Genomic DNA, 24212 nt, shown 5'->3' with positions numbered 1-24212 from the left:
CTCTTTTCATTCTGGTTAATTCAATTAATGTCCAAATGATTTCATTTTCTTTAAAGATCTGTTTTATTAATTCAATTTGTTTTGCTTTAAAATTCTATTAATTTTTCCTTTGATGTTATCAGTCTTTTATACTTAACCCTGGATACCCAGAGATTTAAAAGTCATACATTTTGGCATATATTCCTATTGACTTCTTAACTTATTTCTAAAGCTTATTTGAACAAGTTATTCTTAACCAATTCACATCTTAGTTTACAATTCAATTTTATCCTTTGATTAATTTTTCTTACTAATCACTTTTAATTGATCAAATGACAATTTTCACATTTATATATTTTAATGTCTCAGAGATCAATATTAGAAAGTTCCCATTTACACTCAAATATTTATAGCATCATTCTCTATGGTAGCAAAGAAATAGAAACAAAGTAGACATACATCAAACAAGGAATAGTAAACAAACTGTGATATTTAAATGTTATGGAATATTACTAAGGTGTTAACAACGACTATAATAAATACAAGAAGCAAAAGAAGACATACAAACTGATGCAAATTGAAATAAATGGAACCAGCCAAACACAGTGACTACAACAATGTAAATGTAAAGAACTGCCAGAAAACACTCTGATCAAAACTCAATGCTATGAAATTACCATGGTCAGCTTGGCCCCAAAAAAGTGATACTTCCACACTCCACACTTCGCAGAGGTGGGACATGGGGGACTATCAGTGTGGAACACTGATATAATATACATATATATGTATGTATGTATGTATGTATGTATGTATGTATGTATGTGTGTGTGTATAATGTCAAACTTGCTGAATTAATTTTTTCTCTTTTTAAATGTTTTAAGGGACAGTTCTCTAGAAGCAGAGAAGCAGGGTAGGATAGATCAGGAAAGAGGTAATATAAAAAAACACTAAAAGAATTTATTCCTATATGATTAGGTAATATGCATCAAATGCTGATATCTAGATAAAAATAATACAAAATGCTTAAGACCTTTACTGCTTTTATTTTTTAAACATTTCTCATTTGAAATCTTTGTGCTACCACTGTTTTCTGGATTCAAATGATTCCTAACAATTTTATCAATCTTTCATTTTAAATTTTATCTTCCTAAGGTAAGTTTTCCGTGGACAACATATTTTGGAGGTCTCATTTATAAGGTAGCATTTAACCTGCACTTTGAAGTGAAACTGGGGATTCTAAGAAGTGGAGGGTCAGGTGGGGAATTCATTATGGGAATAGGAGATAGCTTATGTAAAAGCAGAGAAATGGCAAAAAGAATGCCATATTTCAGGAGTAGCAAGGGGGCAAGGTTGGCTGGACCATGGAGTATGCTTGTATAAATAACCTAGAAAGGTAGTTTGGAACTAGGTTGCGAAAGATTTTAATTTAATACCAAGACAAATATGTATTTAATCCCAGAGACTAAAGGGCTCTTCAGTCATTTTTCAATTATGTCTGATTCTTCATGACCCCGTGTGGGGTATTCTTGGCAAAGATACTGGAGTGGTTTTCTATCTCCTTCTCCAGCTCATTTTACAGATGGGGAAACTTAGGCAAACTGGGTTAATTGACTTGCCCAGGGTCACACGGTAGGTAAGTATCTCAGGCCAGGTTGGAATCCAAGGAACCTATTGGAGTTTGTATAAGTGAGGAAGATGGTCAGACCTGTGCTTTAGAAATGTATTTTGACAGCTGTTTGGAGAGGGTAGAAGTGTGAGGCAGTGAGACAAATTAGAAGACCACTACAGTAAGCCAAGTGAAAAGATAAGTGCCTAAAATACCATGGTGGCTATGTAAGTAGAGAATAGGACTGACAAGTGATGTTATGAGACAGAATGACAAGAATGAGCAACTGTTGTGAGGTGAGCAAAAGGTAGGAATTAATGAAGGGATTGTTCAATGGACAAACAGAATTGTATGACTGGTTTAATAAACTCTAGTGGTTCCTACTTTCTCTAGAATCAAATTCCCTGATGTCTGCTAATTTTGGCCTAATAATCAACATCAAGAAAACACAGGTGCTCCATCAGCCACCACTACATCATCCATACATGGAACCATCAGTTACAACAAATGGAGAAGTTCTGAATGCTGTGGATAAGTTCACTTACCTTGGGAATGTACTTTCCATGGATGTACATACTGACAATGAGGTTGATATATGCATTGCCAGAGCTAGCTCAGTGTTCGGAAGGCTCCGAAGAAAAGTTTAGGAGAGAAGAGGTATTAGACTATCAATCTGAAGGTCTACAGAGTCGTGCTGACCTCATTGTTGTACGCCTGTGAAATGTGGACAGCCTACCAGTGCCATGCCAGGAAACTGAATCACTTCCATTTGAACTGTCTTAGGAAGATTCTGAGGATCACCTGGCAGCATAAGGTACCAGACACTGAAGTCCTTGCTCGAACTGAACTGCCAAACATTCGAACTATGCTTCAGAGAGCGCAACTCTGATGGGCTGGCCACAGTGTTCAAATACAAAATGTATACTTGCCAAAAAGACTATTTTATGGAGAACTCACATGGGGCAGGCGATCATATGGTGATCAGAAGAAGGGATACAAGGATACTCTCAAGGTCTCTCTCAAGAACTTTAGATCTGACTGTGCGACATGGGAGACACTGGCATAGGACCACTCAGCACTGCATGTCCACATCAGAAAGAGACAGCACAAAGTAAATGTAGGATGCACAAATTTGGAGTACTCACTTCAAAAATTCACATGGACTATCTGTGCCTAATCTGTGGTAGAGCATTCTGAGCTCGTATCACAGTCGGACACACTGAAACTTCACTTTATCATGGTGATGTCACTTTGGTCCTCTTCAAAAACGAAGGACAACAACCAATCAATATCAAATATAAATTCCTCTATCTAGTATTTCAAGCTTTTCACAAGCTGGTCCTATCCTATCTTTCAACTCTCACAAAATACTCCCTTCCATATATTTTACACAGTCTAGCCCTAATGATCTCCTTGCTATTTCTGACACAGGACACTGCATCTCTTACTTCTGCTACACCTTTCACTGTCTGTCCTTCATGCCTGAAATGTTCTTCCTTCTTACATTTGCTTCTAGGAATCCATGATTTCCTTCAAGATTCAGCTTAAGCACATCAGGCTTGGAAGACCAGCTTTGTATGTTCTGCACATACTTACATAGAATCTGATGAATTCTTACAATCTGTAGTCTGTCTCCTGGTGCCACTTAGTATAGGAGATTTTCTTGAGCAATAGCCTGAAAAATAGTGGTAGCAATTTTCTTTTGCCTTTGATTTTTTTAGGTAATCAAATTATTCTAAGATTCTCTAAAAGTTATTTTCTAATCATTGTAAACATTTAAAACTTCTTCCCAGAAGAATTGTCCTCATAAATTACATGAGTCAGGTGTTAGCATCCCCACTTAACAGATGGAAAAACTAAGGTACCAGCACTTTTTTTTTTAAAACAGCATTTAGAAGCCATGAATAAAATTCATGAAGGTTATTACATTCCTGATTACTTGCTGTTTGCACTATTAAATTTATCTGATTTAGGAACAAGAGTGAAGGTCTGGGAATTCAGCTGGGGCTGTGCAATGAAAATAAACAAAAGACGCCATCCATAACCAGTAGAACAGGATCAGGTACTGAATTATTCCATTCTGTGCTGGTATACCTGGATCAGACACACCTGACCCTTCTGAAAAAGGGGAATAGGTTGGTGAGAAAGATTTCAAAAAGTTTGCAGCATATTAGTTGTAGAGATCAGGGTTTTTCCATCCTTTCTTTTCTGGTACTGTTATACATGACCCTGATTGTTGCATCTATAAGGAAGATACTCAGCAATATGTGTTTCCCATATGGTCTATGGATGGATTTGGTAATGCTTAGGAGTCAGGCCATAGTACAGCTAAGAAAGAATCTGAGCAATGATGGTGGCTCCTGCAAATTCAGCAGCACACATTTCATGACTCACTTTAATATCCCAGCACTGGAAAGTAGGCATTTTTGTGACAAGTCATGACAACTGAGTTAAAGACTTCAGTCCTGAGTTATGGACATAGTTCAAAGAGAATGCACTTTACAATTCATTTCATCAAAAATAGAACTGAGTTTTAGTTTACTTCAAGCTCAATGACTCAACCATGTAATATGGTGGTCAAAAAAGCTATCATCTCTTTCTTTATAGACATTATAGCTCTCTTTATTGACATTCAATTCTCCATTTCCTGTAAAGTCAAAAATTTTTAATGCAACCCTATTACCTCTAGGACAAAATTTTTAAAAATACACTACAAGGTATTTAAAGGCCTCTGATCAGAAACAGTGTTTTCTACTGTATCCTAGTTATTAGTAATCTATTTTTCCTGAAACTTACATGGAGTAGAGAGACAAAAGGCTAGTCAAAATTTGTCCCAAGTTCCCATAACACCTACAGTGACCTAGACTACAAAGTCAAACCATGACTTGAAAGGGAGAAATATGGGAATTCTGTACTTATCCCCCAAATCTTGCCAACAAAGAGATTAATGGAAACAAATATGGGAAGCTTATGAAGTCCAGCTATTATTATTCCTAGTCTACTGTTACCTTTACTTTATAAATCTTTTGTGACTAATAACTCTAAAAGTCCACTGTTATTGAGCGCATTCACATAATTTATTATGTTCAACCTAATTCCTCCACAAAATACAACTCTGGTAACTCACTGTAGCTAGACATAATTCCAGGTGTTCAAAGGCTATGCCCATATAGCACAAACAATAAAAGGACTTATAAAGTTCCAAGTAATCCTGGTAAGAAACTGTGCCTTCCTTCTGAGGCTAACTTAAGTCTGATGACATGAAAAATTTTCTAATAATTAGAACTGCTCAAATATGTAAATAGATAGCTCAAGAAGTATTGGGCACCTCTCCCTTGGAAGTCTTCAAGCAGAAGGTGAATGAAACCATTTATGATATGACAGTATTCCTTTCATGTATAAGTTGGTTTAGAATAGGGCTGCAGGCTGCTTGAGGACCAGCAACGTGACCCCCAGATGGTATGTTGTGCATATCCTGTTTTACATCCTCTATATTTTTCACAGGCCGTTAAAAATCCTTTGGCAGGCTGAATGTTGTACGGGCCCAGTGTAGACAGCCACTGAGCTTCATTCCAACTCAGATCATCACTTGCCTTCAGTCTAATAAGTTGCTAGGTCTTACCTCTACAATATCTTTTGCCTCATCCATCCCTTTCTCTCCACTCGCAGTACAATCACCCTAGCTGAGGCCCTCATTACCTCTTATTAAGAGTCCAAATTTCTTGCCTCTGATCCCTCCTTTTTCCAATTAATCCTTTATATAGGTGACAACATGATATTCCTAAAGCAGAGGTCTGTTGCTCCCTTGATCATTAAATTTCAATACCTCCCTAAAACCTGTAAGATTCAATCTAAACTCCTCTGTTAGGAATTTAAATCTCTCACAAGCTAGCCCCATCTATTTTTTCTAGCTTATTACATTATCTCCTTTCATTCATCCACATTAGCCTTTTTAACTACTTCCTGAATATGACATTCCATCTTCTGTCTCCACTCCTTTGTTTGTACAGGCAGTCCTTTCAGAGTAGAATGCACTCCCTTCTCAACTCTACCTCTTAGAAGTCCAAGTTTCCTCAAAAATTTAGCTCAAATGACATTTCCTACATAAGATCGTTCCTCATCCACCCAGCTTTAATGCTTCCACACAGCAGATTACCTTGTATTTATTTGGTGTTTTACTTATAAATGTACATATTATCTTTCCATTGAAGGAACTGTTTCATTTCTGGGTTGGGTTTTTTTTATTCCCAGCACTTACCATAGTTCCTGGTCCACAGGATGCATTTAATAAATGCTTGTTGAGTAACTTCTCAATAGTGAACAAGTTTTAAATTAAGGACTACCCTTTCAAGAATCAAAAAAGTTTTTTGTTTCTTTTTCCTTGTTTAAAATTTTATGGAAGGTTTAATGATATGAGTGAATGGGTACTAACTTGGGAGTCAGGAGAGTTGAGTTCTATCCTGACTCATTTCATCTAACAATTTGCTCTGTGGCGTTGGGCAGGTAATGAAACTTTTTAGACCTCCTTTCCTTGAAATAAATATTTACTCAAGCCTCTCCCCTTGCATCTCTCTAATTTTAAGACTTCATGCAAACACTAAGATGAATTACATCACAACCTTCTTAAACCAAGGATACTGAATATAATTTACCCTTTTCTTGATGACCAAGAGTGATCACATTAAGAACAAAGATTACTACAGAATGCTATAAGGCAATAAAGCCTTCTGAGACAACTGAAACTAATTGGGTTGTTTCCTTATAAACCAAATGGTGTCAGCCTGCTTTGTTTTTGTAGAGAAGAAATCTTGGTTTTATAATGTTTTATAATGTTTGTTTGTCAAACTTTATTTTCTTTGAGCCAGTCCCAGATCCAGGCTTAAATTTTTATTTCTAGTCACTGTCCTGCATGCCTATCACTTTTAATCTGGGAAAGAACTGTAAACCAAATAATTATTAGTAATTGTGTGAAGCAAAGATTCTCTGACATCTATTTTAGCTGCCTTTTTTATTTCTTTCTTTCTGATAGTGATAAAGACAAGAAAGTATGCTAAACAGTGAAATTCTACCTAGATGAAGTATTATTTTATTTTGAATCAACCTACAAAAAGTCTCAGTATTTTCCTCTCATGTACAGCACAAAAACAAAACAAAACAAAAACCCCAACAAATAGCATATATGTTGACCTCTTTCCCCAAATGAAATGCCAAATTCAATATACATCCAGTCCTTATAATTAATGGACTGATGCCTTTAAAAAAAAAATTGGTCATGTTAGCTGAAAAAGAATCTAGACCACAAAGGGAGCTTGATAAATTGGAATTAACCTCTCACATGGTTATCACATATAATCAGAAATTGGCTATACTTATATTAACTGTCAAGAGAAGGGATGCGCACTGGTGGTCTGATCAAATAGGTCAATAGGATAGTCTTGCAAGAAAGTAAGGGAAGTTAGATCAATTGTTTCCACTTGCTCTGGAAAATACTTCTCTTAAGTTAAATTTTCAATTAAATGCCCAGTAATTGTCCTATGGCTGATGTTCAGAATCAGCATTTAAATCTGTTAATGTCACATTAATGGTACTATCTACAGTACCATCAAAATGTCAATTTGTCCATCTCAATTTTCTTTTCTTTCCTTAGCTGAAAACTGTTCACAAATACATAGTTACCAACACAAAAGGAACGTTTCCCTTCTGAGATTACATATATAAAAAATACTCTCTCCTGGTTGCCTCCTACCTATCTGAACAATCTTTCTCAATATCTTTTACAGGCTCATAATCCATGACACAAATCCTAAATGTATGTTCCGTATGGTCTTGTCCTAAGGCCTGCTGCTTCTCTCTTCACACTATCTTCCCAAGGAGCTGTGTCAGCTCAGGATCTAGCCTCTCTGTCTGTGGCCTTGTTGCTCTTGAGACTTTATAGGGATGCCTGCACCCTGTATCCAGGCCTCAAGCCTCTATCTTTTCCCAAGAGTCTTGTTCTGTGTTCCAGATCAAATCAACCTGGAATAGCCAGGTCTTAGCTCCTTTCTGAATTTCCCCAAGCTGCATCTTCCCCCTCTATAACATATCTCATATCAATTCCTTTTCTCCCCTCACTCACATATCCTCTAGTCAAGTTCAGGACTTCATCACCTCTCATGGGAACTATTGTAACAGCTTCTCTGGCCACTCTCCCTCCAATCTCTCTACTTTTCAATGCACAATTGACACTGTTTCCAAATTGTTTTCCCTAACATAGATCTAACTACATCTTCCCTCATCAAAAATCTTCAAAGGTTTATCATATGGAATAAAATATAAAATCCTTTAAAACCTGCCAAAATATGGCTCCCATCTATCTTTCTAGTCTTATTTCATTTCTATGCTTTTATTCAAAACTCCCTTTTAGTTAAACTGGTCAGCTAGCAGTTCTATCTCCTATCTCTGTGGCTTTCCATTTCTGAAACATATGTGTCTTGGAATCTTTGGCTTCCTACAAAATGTACAGTGCAGGGGCTATCTCCTACCATAGTGATCCTTTTTGATGCTTCTAGTTGTTAGTGTACTATTCTTCCTGAAATTATTTTCTGTTATTTATATTTACCTACATGCATGTTGTATGTCCCCAGTAGAATATAAGCTTCTTGAAATAAGGAATGCAAGAATATAGCAACTGTGAATTAGAACCAGAAGGGATCTAAGAGGTCAAATAGTTTAAATATCCTTATTTCATAGATGAGGAAACTAAACATGAAATGACTTGATTAGTCAAAAAATAGCTGAGTCAGAGTTAAGAACATTGATTTAGAACTGGCAGGGACCTCAAGGGCCATCTCACTGAGCCCTTATTTAACAGATGAGGAACTAGAGTCTGGAGTGGTTAAGTGGCAAGATCACACAAGAAATAAATAGCAGGGAAGTGAATCTGAAACCAGGTGCTCTCATCCAAATCCAGCATCTTCCCACTCTTCTACTGCCTCAGGTTCAAGTCTTTGGATGCCAAATCCAAAGTTTTTTCTACCATATCAGGCTGCCTCTGTGGTAATACTGACTGACAATTCCTGAAGCAGCTTCACTCTACAGACTGGCTCAGAAAGGCTGTCACAGATGTCCCTGCTTCTTCCTTTCTTGTTAGGTTGCTTTACCTGGTATCTCCACTACCACCCATCTTAGAAAGGCTTTTTTCTTGATGCTCAATGATATCAGGTCTCATTAGCAAGGAGCCCTGTTCTGGAGTACCCTGGACAGAGACCTCCTGACACCACCTCTTGCAAATGAGCTAAATGAAAGCTTGGAGCCATTTCCAAACCCAGAACAACGGATTTGAGTCTCAATCACCTAAAACCATACATTGAATTTATCCTCACCCACTTTCCATGCTTACTATGTTTGGTAAATAGGTTATGGTCAACCTATTGCTTTTTATCATTGCCTCTAATGAAATGTCTTTCTTTGCCTTCTATTCCATTGTTTTTGTACCTGCAGATTCACACCTAGCTCTAAGTTACTTCATCTCTGTGGCCCTCCATTTCATCATATATAAAATGAAGGAGTTGGAAAAAGATAGGGGGTCAGAAAAATCTGAGTTCTGATTTCAGGTCTGCCACATACTAGCTATGAGGCCTGACAAGTCACTTGGCCCCCTGAATCACTACAATATTTTAACTATGTGCCTCATGGGGTTGCTATAAACATCAGAGAACAGAGTTTATGTAAAGGGAACTATTTTGCACAAAGAACTGTAAATTATTTTAACTCCTAAATTTTAAAAGCACAGGTACGTTTAAAATCTTTCCCTCATTTCCACAACAGAAAACCCTAACTGAGCATAGAGGGCACAGTTTGCCATTTGCAAAGGAAAGGATCTACCTTCTTAGGCTAATATTCCCATCTGGGGACCTTTCAGGAGGCTACAAAATAAAGGTATTCGATCATTTCTGGCACATGATAGGTGCCTAATAAATGTTTGTTAAGTGAATAATTCATGGTACTTTCAACCCAGATCCAGTGACACGAAGGAAAACTCAAATCTGTTGCTCAGGTTGGAGTGGTACCAAAGTATCTCCACATGCTGTATCTCCACATGTCCTCTCTAGCACTGCAGTTCCACAATGCTGTACAGTATCTCCTAAAAAGCTAGACTTTTTTTTAAGTGTGATAAACTAGAAACAATGAGAGGCGTGAAATCAAGAGTTGCTTAGGTTTAAATCATGCTTCTGACACTAGTTACATGACCAATGGCAAATAAAAACCTCTCTGAATTGAAGTTTCTTCATCTGAAAAGTAGTGATGACTTCATAAAATTGTTGCTGGCCTTTTGGACCCCAACTATGATTTCATTAATATTACAAACTCCCAGTAAGGAAGGAAAAATTCTCTATCTACTATGAAAGATTATTTCTTAGTTAATTGCGTGGAGGAACTAAGAAGTTAAACAACTTGCTCTAGGACACATCCAGCCTGTTAGCAGAGGCAGAATTTGAACCAAACCCAGATCTTCAAGACTTTAAGCCCAATTCCCTATCAACTATGACATAACAGAAAGTATATTCAAATGAGATGATATAGATCAAATGCTTTATAAAAATCAATTATTTTAAAGCTCCTTATTAGCTACCACTATATGCTAAATGTGCTAATCTGAGTTCAACCAGCAAATATTTATTAAGCACTTAATATGTACCAGGCCCCATATCAAATGCTGGTAAACAATTCTACTGTCAAGGAACTTTGATTCTGATGGGGAAAACATATATGTATACATGTATGTATAATCTGAACATATAAGAAAAATACAAAGTAAAGTTGGAAGAGAACTGTCTAGGGTCTGAAGAGGTTAATTAATGACAGGCAATGAAATATAATGCAACTTGGCAGGCAGTCAATTACATTGTTTCATCAGTCTCTCTTTCTTGGGGGTGAAACGGGGAAGAGAGGGACGTTGGACCATTAACAATGAATATTTATGCCCAGATTGAAATGGATGAAAATAATGGAACCTATTTAGAAAACCATATATTCCTTTCAATGACTGCAAACTACTAATACTACAGGAAATAAAATAGATAAATTATTTTTTGTTTTTTAAACTAAGATGAAATCTAAATACGCACTAAGAAATGACTACAGATAGAACAACAAAATTGTACGGATACTGAATATAATCAATGCAATTTTCACTGTCTCACATAATTTTTCAATTTTCACAGTTAAATACAAACACTAAACTATTTTTTTACTTTGAATATCAAAGCTGTAAATACTATTTCACATAAAGTACAGTACTTGAAAGGAAGGCACTGAGAAATGCAGATGATATAAAAATAAAAGATATCAAAAAATATATTTATTTTAAAAGATAATAAAATTTTCATGACCTTTCCAAGAACTACATTTTCTTTTACTAGAAATCAAGCTATAAGCTAACTGTAATACTAAATCTGAAAATAATTCTGAATCATTCATCTTCATTTTCCACTAGGTCATTTTGTTAATAATTCACTATTAATAATGAATAAATTTCCCAAATGCAAATTCTACAATGGAATAATAATAAAGATTTTGAGAAAATATTTTTATTTAATGCTCATAAAAAAGGCTTGTATCTCAAATGTGATACATTTGTGAATTCAAAAAGTGAAGGGAAGATTGTTGAAAACTGAATACAAATTAACTTTTAAAAAGTGAAGGAAGGATTTCTTATGTGGGAGTACAGTAAATCTCCCTTCTCTGTCCAACTCTTAATTATGTTCAAAGCATTGCTAGGTGATGGAGATACACACAGAAAATTAAAACAGTCATAGAGCTCTCCAGTAGTTCTTAAGAAGTTCATATCCTAATGGGGAAGACAATACATATAGAAGGTTTCCACTGCAAATCAGATGGAAAAGTTCCATGGTCCTTAGGGTACAGTGGCAAAGCTCTATAGTTGTTTCCCTGTTGTCTCCTATCTCCCCTTTGCCCAACAGATATTATCTTGAAGGAAAGAGAGCTTGTTTTTGCATTTCTTTATAAATACATGGCATAGAACAAGCACAAGCACATAGTAAGTTCTTAATAAATGCTGGATGATTGATTAGATATTTCTCTGGAGTAAAGTACTTTTCAGACATTTTCCTTTAGGAAAGTGTAGAAGGGGTCAAGAACTAATGAAAGTGAATTGAAGATGGTAAAAAAACAAAACAAAACACATCCAAAACGCAATTCATCTTATTTTTTCCAAAATCCTCCCATCTGTCTAATGAAATATGTTCAAAAGAGAACTTATTATTGCTCACTCCCAAAACCCTTTCCTTTCTTCCTATCCCTAGAGCTTAGCATTATGCCTGGCACAAAGAAAGTGCTTAATAAAATCTTGCTGAACTTCCTATTATGTGACCAATAGGATGGATATTAGATATTTTCTCTGATTCCTCAGATCTCTCAAACCTCTATGAAAAGGAAAGTGATAAAAATAAAGCAACTTCAGTTGTCCTGATGGTCTAAGACAGACTTGCACAACTTGGCAGTAGAGAGGGGCAAAATTTTAAAAAGGCTAAACTTTTTTGAGCCACTAGGTTAAATTAGAAACAGACTGAAAATGGTTGGTTGCCACAGAGCACATGACTATAACAGGAGAGAGTGCACAGCGGCAATCCTACATTTTTCTGCAGACCACCCAAAAATCCTTTATGGGCCACAGGTGTCCCACAGGCTGTTGCGCAGGACTGGTGCAGCATATCTAGTATGCAAAAGAAGGTTAAAAAACAAACTCAAAAAACCAGAAATTGATGCTCACTGACCCTGAACTCACTCAGCACCCCTACACTCCCTCCCACATTAGCAGCAGGAAGCCTTCACTAGGAGACCCAAGGACATGAGACAGGTTTACATCAAAATCCATCCCTGCACCTTGTTTGCTCACCCCTCTCTTTCTAGTTACAAAGAAACCTTGGCTCATATGATTATAATAACATTTATGGTTTGTACTGTTTTGTGAAGTTGTCATTTAAAAGAAATGACTTTTTAAAATAATAAATAAATATCATTCTTATGGCAACTCCTTTAACTTTTCCCCTTACAAAAGGGGCACAAATGAGGTATGTGACCATTTCCACTCAGATATGTGACAGTCATGACCACCCATTCAGGAAACTAATTAAGATTTGAAGAGCTATAATATGGGAGAGCAAATACTTATGTTCTGTTTGGCCATAAAAGCAGACCCAGGAACAATGGGTGAAAATTGCAGAAAGGCAGCAGCAAATTTAAGTTTGATTCAATAAAATCCAGTAGCTCCCTATTACCTCCAAGTTAAATTATGAAATCCTGTTTTAGTTTCTAAAGTTCTTCATAATCTAGCATTCCTAGCTCCTCCCTACCGTTTTTAGTTTTGTTATACCTTACTCCTCCCCTCCACATATTCTGTGATCAGGTGGCACAGGCCTCCTTGCTATTCCTGGAAAGGACTGTTCCTCATGCTTATAACATTCTCCCTCAACTCTGCCTCCTAGCTTCCCTAATTTCCTTTAAGTCTCAGCTAAAGTTCCACCTTCTGCAAAAAGTCCTTCCCAGACCTCCTTAATCTTAGTGTCTTCCCTCTGAGATTACCCCTAGTTTATCATGTACATATCTTGTATTTATATAGCTGTTTGTATGTTATTCCCCTCATTACATTTTAAGCATAAGCGCAAGAAATGTCTTTTGTCTTTCTTTGTATCCCCAGTATTTAACACAGTGCTTAGCACATAGGAAGCACTTAATAAATGCTAACTGACAGACATCTCTAGAGATGACAAGTTCTCTCTCCTTGGACGTCTTCAAGCAGAGGCTCAATGATCATTTTCCAGGTATGGTATAGGGGGATTCCCTATGAACACACTGGACTACACAGCTGCTGATGTCCTTTCCAGGTCTCAGATACCATGATGGATATTTAATTGAACTAACTCATAGGCAACACCCCTATTCACATCTCAAACTTATGTTTCCTCCCTGGAGAAAGGCTCCTCTACGTAAAAAGCCCCTTCAACTACCCAATCTTTCCCATCTTTTCTGACTCTTATCTCATCCTAGGTTAAGATCTTCAATTGGGAAAAGACCAAACTGAACCACAAACACATTAAAATGAGTTAAAACACAGAGTCAATAACTAAACTAAATCTACTGTTTAAACTACCAAGGAGGTAATTTAATGATTTCCATGGCAACTATACTTATCACCCACAACAATTTAGCTCCGCATAAAGTGAACCAAGATTTCTTACTAGTTGAAATACCTGCTTGAACTACACAGAGAGGTATATATATGATATGATTTTGTCAGTAATTATCAAAGTGGAATCCTGAGCCTTTCATATTCTACCACTTGGTTCATTTTAGGGAAGATAAGCCCAAAATCTCCTTAATTTCCCTAGATGTGCATAATAATCAAAGTCTTTAGTTTTGGTTTTCCAGGACAAAAGTACTTGAACTGATTGACCTTCTGAACTCTCACACTTCTATGGGTCACTATGGGAAGATAAAGACAAATCAGTGTTTTTTCAAATGGCCATGCTCTCTTCTGACTCGGAGAGGTATTCATATTTTTAAAAAGAGTATCGGTATTAATATCCCCTTTGTTTGCACAGTAATACATAATCTATGATTACATTTGTGATTATTTCAAATGAGCTAGGAGGAAGAAAGGAAAGGGAACCAAATTTCACTCTTCCAACCTACTCCCATATTTATAAGTTAGGTTAAATTAATGCTTACAGATATCACCGTAAACTAGGTATTTTAGGTATTCTGTTCGTTTGGATGCTCATTAAACTCCTATATAAATAAGACTACAGGCATGTGCTGAAGATCAGGCACTGTGCTAAGCACTAGGGATACAAGCAAAAAAAAAAAAAAGACAGTTCCTCCTCTCAAGGAGCTTGCCTTCTACTATTTTCTGGAAGGCGGTTGAGAGAGGTATGGTGGAGAAAGTCCAAAATCAGTGGTAAAATCCAAAGCATAATGAAGACAAGGCTGGCCTGTGCACTTTCCTTAAAATCTTGGTTCTGGGAGGAATCAACAAATCAGAGAAAGGGTGGCAGTGTACTAGAGCCGAAAGGCAAGGGACAGGGTAAGGAAGCTCCTGTGGCATGGTGGAGAACGTACAGTCACAAAGAGAGCTCAAAGAGTAATAAAGATGCGGCTGGGCATTCAAAGGCCTGCCATGTCTGACTAAGCCTATCTTTCCACACTTACTTCACATCACTCTCATGCCTTCTATTTCAAGAAGCATTTATTAAGAATTTACTTTGTGCCAAAGGAACTATGCCAAAGCATGCTCTGCTGATACAAAGAAAGGAAAAACCATGGTCCTTGCCCTCAAGCATCTCACATTCTAATACTCACTAAAAGTCAGCCAGCTAATTATTCCCTGAACTCAGGATTTCATTTCCTAACTCTCTAAAGTTATCTTTCCATTGAAACCTCTAAAGGTATCTTTTATATACCTAAGTAAATGTTGTCTCTATTCATTAATAAAATGAGCTTGGATCAAAGTAAACAACTTAATACTTAGTTGACCGAATGCCTGGAAAACAGTTTCATTCAAGGTGATCCATTAATAAATCAAGCACTTAAATGTATGCTGGAGATACAAAGACAAAAAAAAGTCTCTGTCCTCACGGAGATTTATTTCTATCTGAGAAACTTATAAACTGCAAAGTATCAATCACAATGCTTGTTGATTGATTGACTGAAAAAAAAAATACATTCTAGGCATGAGGGAAGGGAGTCTGTGCAAAGGCATGGAGATGGAAAATAAAATGGACAAGAGGGGTAAGCAGGGCATAGAGGAAAAAGAACTGACCTCAGAGCAAGTATTCAAGTTCTTCCTCTGATATAGCAGAGTTATACGACCCTGGGCAAGTCACTAAACTTTTTGGTGCCTCAGGCAACTCTCTAAGACAGGTCAGAAGGTGCTGACCTGATTGATAAGAGGAGATTCCTCATCTAGAGTTCCTTACACAAAAGAAATCACAGATCCAGTCACTATCCCCAATTCTAACACAGGTTTGTTCAATTAAATTGAATTATTTTTCCCCTCTATGAATAAAAGTAAATGTGAATGCTAAGTTAATAGCATAATTCAATATTTTAAATTTCTCATATTTTCCTGGCTAAAAGTCTATTTCACTACTGTCAAAAAAAATACGTTTTTATAACTAAATTAGTTAAAAATTCAAAAATATATATCCTCTTTATTAAAAGAATCAAGAATTACATTTTACAACTAAATTAGTTGAAAATTCAAAAAAACATATTCTTCTTGAATTAGAAATGTTTTATTTTTCACTAAATTAAAAAATGTATTCACAAACTAGCTTCAGTAAATAACTAACTAACCTAACAGATAGATAGCATGGGTTAAGCAAAGCACTGCAAGGGACCAGAAGTCAGGACTTTTAACCTTGGTTCTGCCACTAAGTGGGTATGTCACTATTGGCAAAGCAATTAACCTTTTACAACTGACTTACATGTGACTTCCATTCATCAAATGAAGGGGATTAGACCAAAGCAGTAGTTTCAAATTCAAAATGCATACTTCTTTTAGGTTTCTAGAACATTCACAATTTGTTTTGCTATCTACTTCCAAAAGGAGAAAGTACTTTGTAAATCTCAAAGCTCTACATAATTGTGAGGGCAGTTAGGTGGTGCAGTGGATAGAACACCAGTGAAGGAGTCAGGAGGACCTGAGTTCAAATCTCACCTCAGACACTTGACACTCACTAGCTCTGTGACCTTGGGCATGTCACTTAACCCCAATTGCCTCATCCTGGGTCATCTCCAGTCATCCTGATGAATATCTAGTCACTGGATTCAGATGGCTCTGGAGGAGAAGTGAGGCTGGTGACCTGCACAGCCCTCCCTCACTCAAAACAAAGTCAAGTGCAAGTCATGTCATCATTTCTCTGATGCCATGGTCTTCTTCAGCAACGAAGGACAAACACACTACATAAATGTGAGCTGGTGTTGCCACAACTGTTTAAATCTTTATTCCTCTTCGCAAAGACTGGATTTCAATGAATAAATATTAAGTTAATAAATACCTTTTCTAACTCTAAAACTTTTTAAGTTCCATTAAATCAACAGATGATTAATTTTGTTGCTACCTTAAGAAACAGCCCACCCCAACCAAAATAACATCATTGCTTTAAATTTGTCTACATTTACCTGAATTGTGAAGACTATGTAGTATGGCTACATAAAAAAAATAAATTTTATAGAATTTTGGAAATGGCCAAATATTTTCATTTTACAAATTAGGAAAATAAGGTCAAGTGAAGTTAGTGACTTGACCAAAGTCACACTGCTAGCAAGTATTCTTCTTGATCTGAAATATAAACATGGTCTAAATCATGAATTTTAGTCTGAGTTACAAATAGATATATTTTGGGAAAGATTAAGATGAACAATCTGATAAATTCTGTCATGACTATTTGAGAAAGGAAGATGGAGGAATAAAGTTCGAATAGAGGCTATTATTTTAAAAATTATTTATTTCAGTTATGGTCAAACAATAATTCAACAGGAAGTCAGAGAAAGAGAACCCATTTTGCCTTCATAAAAAGCTTAAAAGGGAACATGAGACTAATGCTTAAGAGAGCTTTTGAGCAGTTCTGCTTGAAAGAAGTAAAGGTACAAGAGGAGATTAGGGAAGTGAAATACCTTGTGAAAGAGCTTTGAAACCCAGAGAGCTGAATCTGATACAACTGGTGCTTTTTGAACAAAGAAGGACTCAAAAAGAGGGCAATAACATTCTCAGAGGCTACATTTTCAAAAGTAGTAGAGGAGGATATAATAATAGTCCAAGAGAGAAATAATATCCTAATTACAAAAGTAATGCCTGAAAAGGAAAATAAGTGTCAGATCCCTGTCTGTCATCTACATATTGGAAATAATACATTATGGTTTCATAATATCTTGGGTATATTTAACCAAAGACTTCATGAAAAAGATAACCACTATATCCCACACGGCAACAACAGCAAAAATGAAGAAGTCATAAAAATTGTTTTTCTAAAGACAGTCACACATATGTTCCAAATACTGAAGACTTTAGATTTAGGAAAACTTCAGCCACCAGCTACAGTTTTAGTACATCCTGATTATAAAGCAATATTGGAAATGTGTTTATATAAATCTTAATTTTTTGAACCAAATAAAGATGAAAAATCTTGATTATTTAGTTGTAAAATCTCCCAAATGCACATATGAAATCACTAATTTCATCTGTTGGTCTTACTTCTCTCATCAATTATTAACAAAATGTTAAAACAACCAGTATTTTTCTTTATAAAAGATGGCGGTTATTTTAAATGGATTTCTTCAAGACTTGTGGGCAAGATTCTTTGCCAAGTTAAGTCTATGGAGTTTAAATATTTACACATTTATTTTCATGGTTAGTGATGAAATACATAATTTTTTGCTCAGCATGCTAATCGAAAGGTAGATGGTATTATTATTAAGCATTGGGAGGTAACAGGGTAGTGGAGAAAGTGTAATTTAAAACAAAGGTGAAATGTTCACTAAATCTGCTCTCAGATAATTTAATACCATAGGTGACAGGCATTTTCTACTAAATAGTTCTCTATAGAATTTGTACTGTAGACAACTGCCACTGCTCTGACTACTAAAAATAAAGATAACCTAAAGCCAAAAAAAAAAAAAAATCAAATAAATATTGATTTCTTACTTGCACATTTCCAAAGCACTGTGGAGGAAGATAAAATAAAATAGAAAACTGGCCCACAATCAGAGAGGTTGTCACCTCAGTGGAGAGACAAAATACCACACGTGTATGTGTAAATACAAATATGTAAACATATATATGATAATCAGACCTGATATTTATATACAGAGCAATAGTTTACAAAGAACTTTACATAAATTATCTCCTTTAATCCTCACAATGACATGTTCAAGATAAGTAGGGCAAGCAGCACTATCCTTATTTTACAGATAAATAACTAGCAACACCAAGTCACAAATGACTGGGTGCAAAAGTGACTGCTATAGACAATAAGTTCAGAAGGAAAAATAGGAGAAAGTTGCTAATACTTTCATGACTTAAAAAGAAACAATAACTTCTTACCACAGAGGTATCCAATTAAAATAGTCTGTTTTTAGGCTAAAAAACAAACAGATGAATAGCATCCTGCTTTGAAGATTCATTCACTCCTTTGTCCCAAGTATACTTGGTTGTTTGTAATAAATTCAATATGAATTCTCTCTAATATATGCTACCACCCAAAGGTTCTGGACTAACTCTTCTAACTGAATCTCTTACCATTTGACTGATAATTAAACACATATTGCCTCAGCCATTCAACAGCAGTGATTCTTCTGGGATACCTGTTGCACCTGACAAAGACGTTACTACATTAATTACATTTTAAAAACATGCATATTGGCTTGAATTCAACAATCAGGCATCAAAAGCAATGTTTTCAATTTCTTTAATTAAAAAACCACTGTGACAAGGTAGATTAAGTTCTTATATACTTAAAATACCCATTAGAAACAAGCAATCAATGTTGGGAAATGAAGGTTAAAAAACACTATATTTGCTCCTTGTAGATTCTAAATCTCACAATTACAAGCCATATTCAATTATTTGCTCTTATGTAAAGTGAAAAGGCATGGACAAATGAATTTTACAGACTATAACAAAACTTTTCATAAGCAAATATTTTAACCTTCCCTATTAAGTCTCACAGTTAAGAACTACTAAAGCATAGGGAAATTAAATGATTTGAATTTTACCTCTCTTCCCTCCCCTGCTTTCTGGTTCAGATGCTTATGAGCAACAAAATGATTAAAAGCCAAATCAAGATCAGAAGGAAAAGCAGCAAAGGAAATGGATAAAACACACACACACACACACACACACACACACACACACACACACACACACACACACACTAATCTACCTGATATATAAAAGGATTTTCAATTCTAAAAGGCTCTGAGACTTGTCTGACATGTTAAAAAAAAGAAAAGTAGACCTTTCATCATGTTGTCTAATTTTATTTTGCAGTGCAGTATAAATGAATGCACGCATTCAAAGAAAAAAACTATGCTGCAATTGATCTTTAGCCTTGTAAGATGACAAAAACAGCAAAATAATAGGCATATAAATACAAAATGATCCATTATAAAATGGAGATACGCAGAGGAGTTTACTTTTTTATAACCTTAAATCATAGCTATTATACGTCTTCATGTCATGTAAATGTTCATCAGTTTGACTCAGACAAGTATGACCCTACTTCCAACATTCTGTGATATAAAAATGAATTTAGCAACAAAAAGTCCCAATTGAGATTCAAGTTTCAAAAATATGGTTAAAAAAGGATAAAAAAATTATATTTTAAAAATCAATATACCTAATATAGTGGTAGGGGAAAGGGGAGTAAGAAAGAGGGAAAGAATAAGAATCACTGTATCATAATATAATTTTTATTACTAAACTGCCACAGTGTGTACACATATGTGTGTGTGTGTGTATGTAAAAAGCCCTGACCTGTCAATAAATAATAATTTATTAAGCATCCATTGGGGGTTACTGACCAATGTAAGATAGTCCCCATTCACAAGGAGTTTACAATCTAGCCTAAGGAGACATGTATATGCAAAACGGATACGGTATAGTGGCATGTGTAAGGGATATGGGGGAGGGGGAGAAGATGTGTATGTATATGAAGGGAGACTAGCAATTTATGGGATCAGAAAAGGCTTCTACTCCCCTTTTAATTACATATGCATCATCAAGCCCAATTTTGTAGTTTATTTACTTCCATAAAGAAATGGGGGGAAATTCTCAATACATTTAAGATTAATGCATTTTGTATTAAATAGCCCTTATTATTTCTAGCACTAATTTTTTACATAATGGTCATATAACAATGTTCTAAACAGCAAATGAAGCCAAATTTTATTCCAAACAGTCCAGTGAGTCCTCTAGTTACAAACCAAAAGAAGTTACTATGCCTCTAATACTGGGCCAAATAAGTCTGATATGTATGAAGATAATCAATTATTTTGAAATGCAAGACAAAAACACCAACGACTAAGTCAAATCAAAGATCTGCTTTTATCACATCATAAATTTTGTCACAAAACTGAAAAGCCTTGGCTGATGCTAGCATTAATTATAATACTGCTCTCAGAACTTCATATATCTTTTGCCTGAAAAGTTTAGGTAGACTTTATATGTCACATGCTTCCTTGAAAAGGTTTTTTTTTTTTTTTGCTTGTCTACCTGCTTAGCTTATCTCAATAATAAATCTAAAACAGATATGAAGAAATAGGAAGCGGAGGATGGATTAAAGAATAAGACTATAATCTGCTGACTGCCAATTTCTAGAACACATTACCTGGATATTTTTGTTACTGTTGTTTTTGATGCAGATACTTAAGACTCTCACAATTCTGTTCTTTAAGATTTCTTCTTGATTCAACATCTTTCATTTTAATGACTCCTTCAATCTCCAAGCATACTTTTAATAATCACAGTGACTAGTTAACTCATTTGCACATCAAATAAGCATCAATAATGTTACCTTAGAATCTTTCATATGTCTTTTATCCTGCAGACACTAAATAATGTAAATGAATTAGCAAATCACACCAAAGTATAACAAAGGCCTTCAATTAAAAGCCTGCTTTGTTCTAAAAACTAATGAGAATGGAAGAGTCAATTGGTAGGCAGGTAGAACTGGATTTCTAATTTTTCTTGCAACTCTAGTTCTTCTGTTCAGATTTCCCACCATACCCTCAATTTCACCAAACCCATTTTTTCTTCTAAATACAGGCTCCGAACCTTAATCAAGTTGATTTTCTTGCATTCAAAATCAATAAACATTTATTAAGTGCTGATGATTATGTACAAGCACTGTATTAGGTCCTGAGGAAACAAAGACAAGAAATACAAACAACTCTCTACCACCAAGAAGCTTATATTTTATCAGAATAACATGCAAATTCATACACAAATGGCTTTGACCCACACATGACATATCATTCCTACTTTCCTTAAGAATCTACATATTCCTTTAAAGTTTGGTTTTATACTTTCAGAAAGTTTTCCATGATTAACTCCATCTGATTCTAATATAATTACTGTTCTATCAGGAATCATCTATTTATTTAGCCTGTATTACATTACATTACATTAATTTGGTATATTTTGGGGTAAATTTTGAGTCTGTTTCTTCAATTAGATTTTAAACTCCAAGAGGATAAGGGCCATCTCTTCTATTTCTTTAGTCTCCATAATATCTTAAGTTCAAAATTATGCACATAATGAGTAACTGAACCTAATCATAGGTTAGTCAGAATGTCATAGATGTAAAGGAGCATTTGGACTATCCAGTTTTTCTTAACTATTGTTTTCAAAGTTTTCAAAGAATATGATGTCTTCACATATTCATAATCTTCATTCACTTATAAGAGATAACAAGATCATAGATTTAGGGCTGGAAGAAGCTTCTGAAGTCATCTAATCCAATCCATCTGTCTTCTAGTTAATGAAACTAAAGCCCAGAGGTTAAAATGGCTTACTCAAGGTCACCCAGGTGCTAAGTGATAAGGCCTTGGAGGAGTCTAACTCCTCTGACTCTAAATAAAGCATTCTTTCACATAAAGTCTATTACCATATTTTCTTTAAGCCCATTTTCACATTAAAATGCTTAGTCGCCTTATGTTCTTCTCCACAAATCCTAACCATGAAATTATACATTTTATAGCTACTTTATAATTACTTTGAGCATATGTCCCAAATTCTCCAGGATAGTTTCAACTTCAGAAATAAAAAAATGTAGTTTTATTGAGGGTTTACAAAAGTAATATATCTTTGTGTCCTGATTTGAGGGAAATGGCTATTCTATTCCTAACGCATTTCAAATTTCTTGGCTGAGAGGAATCTGTTTATTTATTTACTTATTGATTGATTGGTGTAATAGTCATGAAGTGATCAATAATTTTCCCACTATAAAATGAAGAGAAGGCTCTTCAAAATAGAGACTTATAATACATACCAGGGAGACTTCTTTGTTCATAATGAGCATGCAGAACAGTTCAGGTCAACTGAAATACTCGTAAGGAATGGAGAAAAGATGCTTTCCAGAGAGGGCTTGAATCTTTGAGGTCTATTTATTTGAGGCCAACTGCAGAGGTAACTGAAACAAATGAGAATGTCACAAAAAAGTAGATATTAGCCACAGAATATTTTCAAACAATGGGTAGTTTTGTGGATGAATATTTTTTCAGTCAACAACCATAAGTCAACAAGCATTTATTAATGCCATCTAAGTGCAACTACTAGTAGTAGTAGTAATAGAGGCTAACATTTATGTAGCTCTTACTAAGTACTTTATAATTACTATTTCCTTTGATGCTCACAACAACCCTGAAAGGTACGTGCTATTATCCCCATTTTACAGATGAGAAAACTGACACAGAGATTAGGTGACATACCCAGTCACATAGGCAGTAAGTGTCTGAGGTTGATTTAAACTTAGGTTTTCCTGACTCCAGGTCCATCACTCTATCCACTGCAATACCTTGCTACCCCAACCAGAGGGATACAAAGAAAGGCAAATTTGTAGTCTTTTACTCTTAAGGTTGTCACTTTTTAATGGGGGAAACAACATGCAAATAAGTATGTACATACAAGATATATACATGATCCTGGAGGTAATTGAGACTCACTAGAGTTCAAGTTGGATTTATACTAGGGATGCAAGAATGGTTCAACATTAAGAAAATAATCAGCATAATCAATCATATCAAAAACAAAAACATCTAAAACAGTGATTATCTCAATAAAGACAGAAAAGGCCTTTGACAAAATATAAAATGAATTTTTGATAAGAACGCTATAAAGTATTATCATAGAGGGATCTTTTTCTAATGACAAAATTATGGTATCTAAAACAGGTAGCAATCATATAAAAAAGGAATAATACACTAGAAACTCTCCCCCAAAATACAGGAATAAATCAGTGATGCCCCCTCTCTCTTGTATTATCTGATATAGTTCTGGAAATACTAAAGATAGTGTCGAGATGAAAAAGAAAGTACAGGGATAAATACAGGCAAAAAGCAGACAAAACTATCACTATTTACTGATGGTTTCCTTAGAAAGTCCTTGGAAATCAGCAAATAAATGGAGATGATACTTTCATCAAAACTGAAGACTACACAATAAGCTCACAAAAACCAATAGGATTCCAATGCAAAAGAGAAATCTCATTTAAAATAATTACAAAATGTATATTTCAAAGTACGCCAAAGCATATTCAATAGTTGCATAGATTCAATTACAAGCATTCCTTAAAAATAATAGTAATAATAATAACCTCAACCACTTAAATAGCTGGAGGAAAATTCATTACTCATGGCTGAGATGCACCAAAGTAATAAAAATGGAAAGCACACAGAAGATACTTGCTCTGGGTCTCAGTTTCAACAGCTGTAACATGAGGGAGTTGCAACAGATAACCTCTAAGGTACCTTGCAACTCAAAATCCAATAATAACATAACTCTGTATATGTTTCAATTAATCATTAGGTTTCAGATTCCATAATGAAGACATGACATAACCCCAAAGTA

The 24212-nt window shown here is 35.3% G+C and overlaps 1 protein-coding gene across 12 annotated transcripts in view; it reads right to left on the bottom strand.

Annotated features, from left to right (window-relative positions):
- NCOA1 (nuclear receptor coactivator 1) overlaps positions 1-24212 on the bottom strand; it is a 241668-nt gene that overhangs the window by 134716 nt on the left and 82740 nt on the right. For 9 of the 12 annotated variants that reach the window (XR_011972410.1, XM_072633863.1, XM_072633870.1 and 6 more), the window contains one exon: positions 22636-22776. The gene's annotated coding sequence lies outside the window, so the exon portion shown is untranslated. Of the gene's footprint in view, positions 1-3181; positions 3261-18884; positions 18959-22635; positions 22777-24212 lie in introns of those variants that run through there. The other 3 variants (XM_072633864.1, XM_072633865.1, XM_072633869.1) reach the window with 2 other exon arrangements.

This window comes from Notamacropus eugenii, chromosome 1 (genome assembly GCF_028372415.1).
Source record: "Notamacropus eugenii isolate mMacEug1 chromosome 1, mMacEug1.pri_v2, whole genome shotgun sequence".
In the NCBI taxonomy this organism is placed as follows: domain Eukaryota; kingdom Metazoa; phylum Chordata; class Mammalia; order Diprotodontia; family Macropodidae; genus Notamacropus; species Notamacropus eugenii.
The sequence above is the reverse complement of the archived record's forward strand: the minus strand, read 5'-3'. Positions and strand labels throughout refer to the sequence as shown.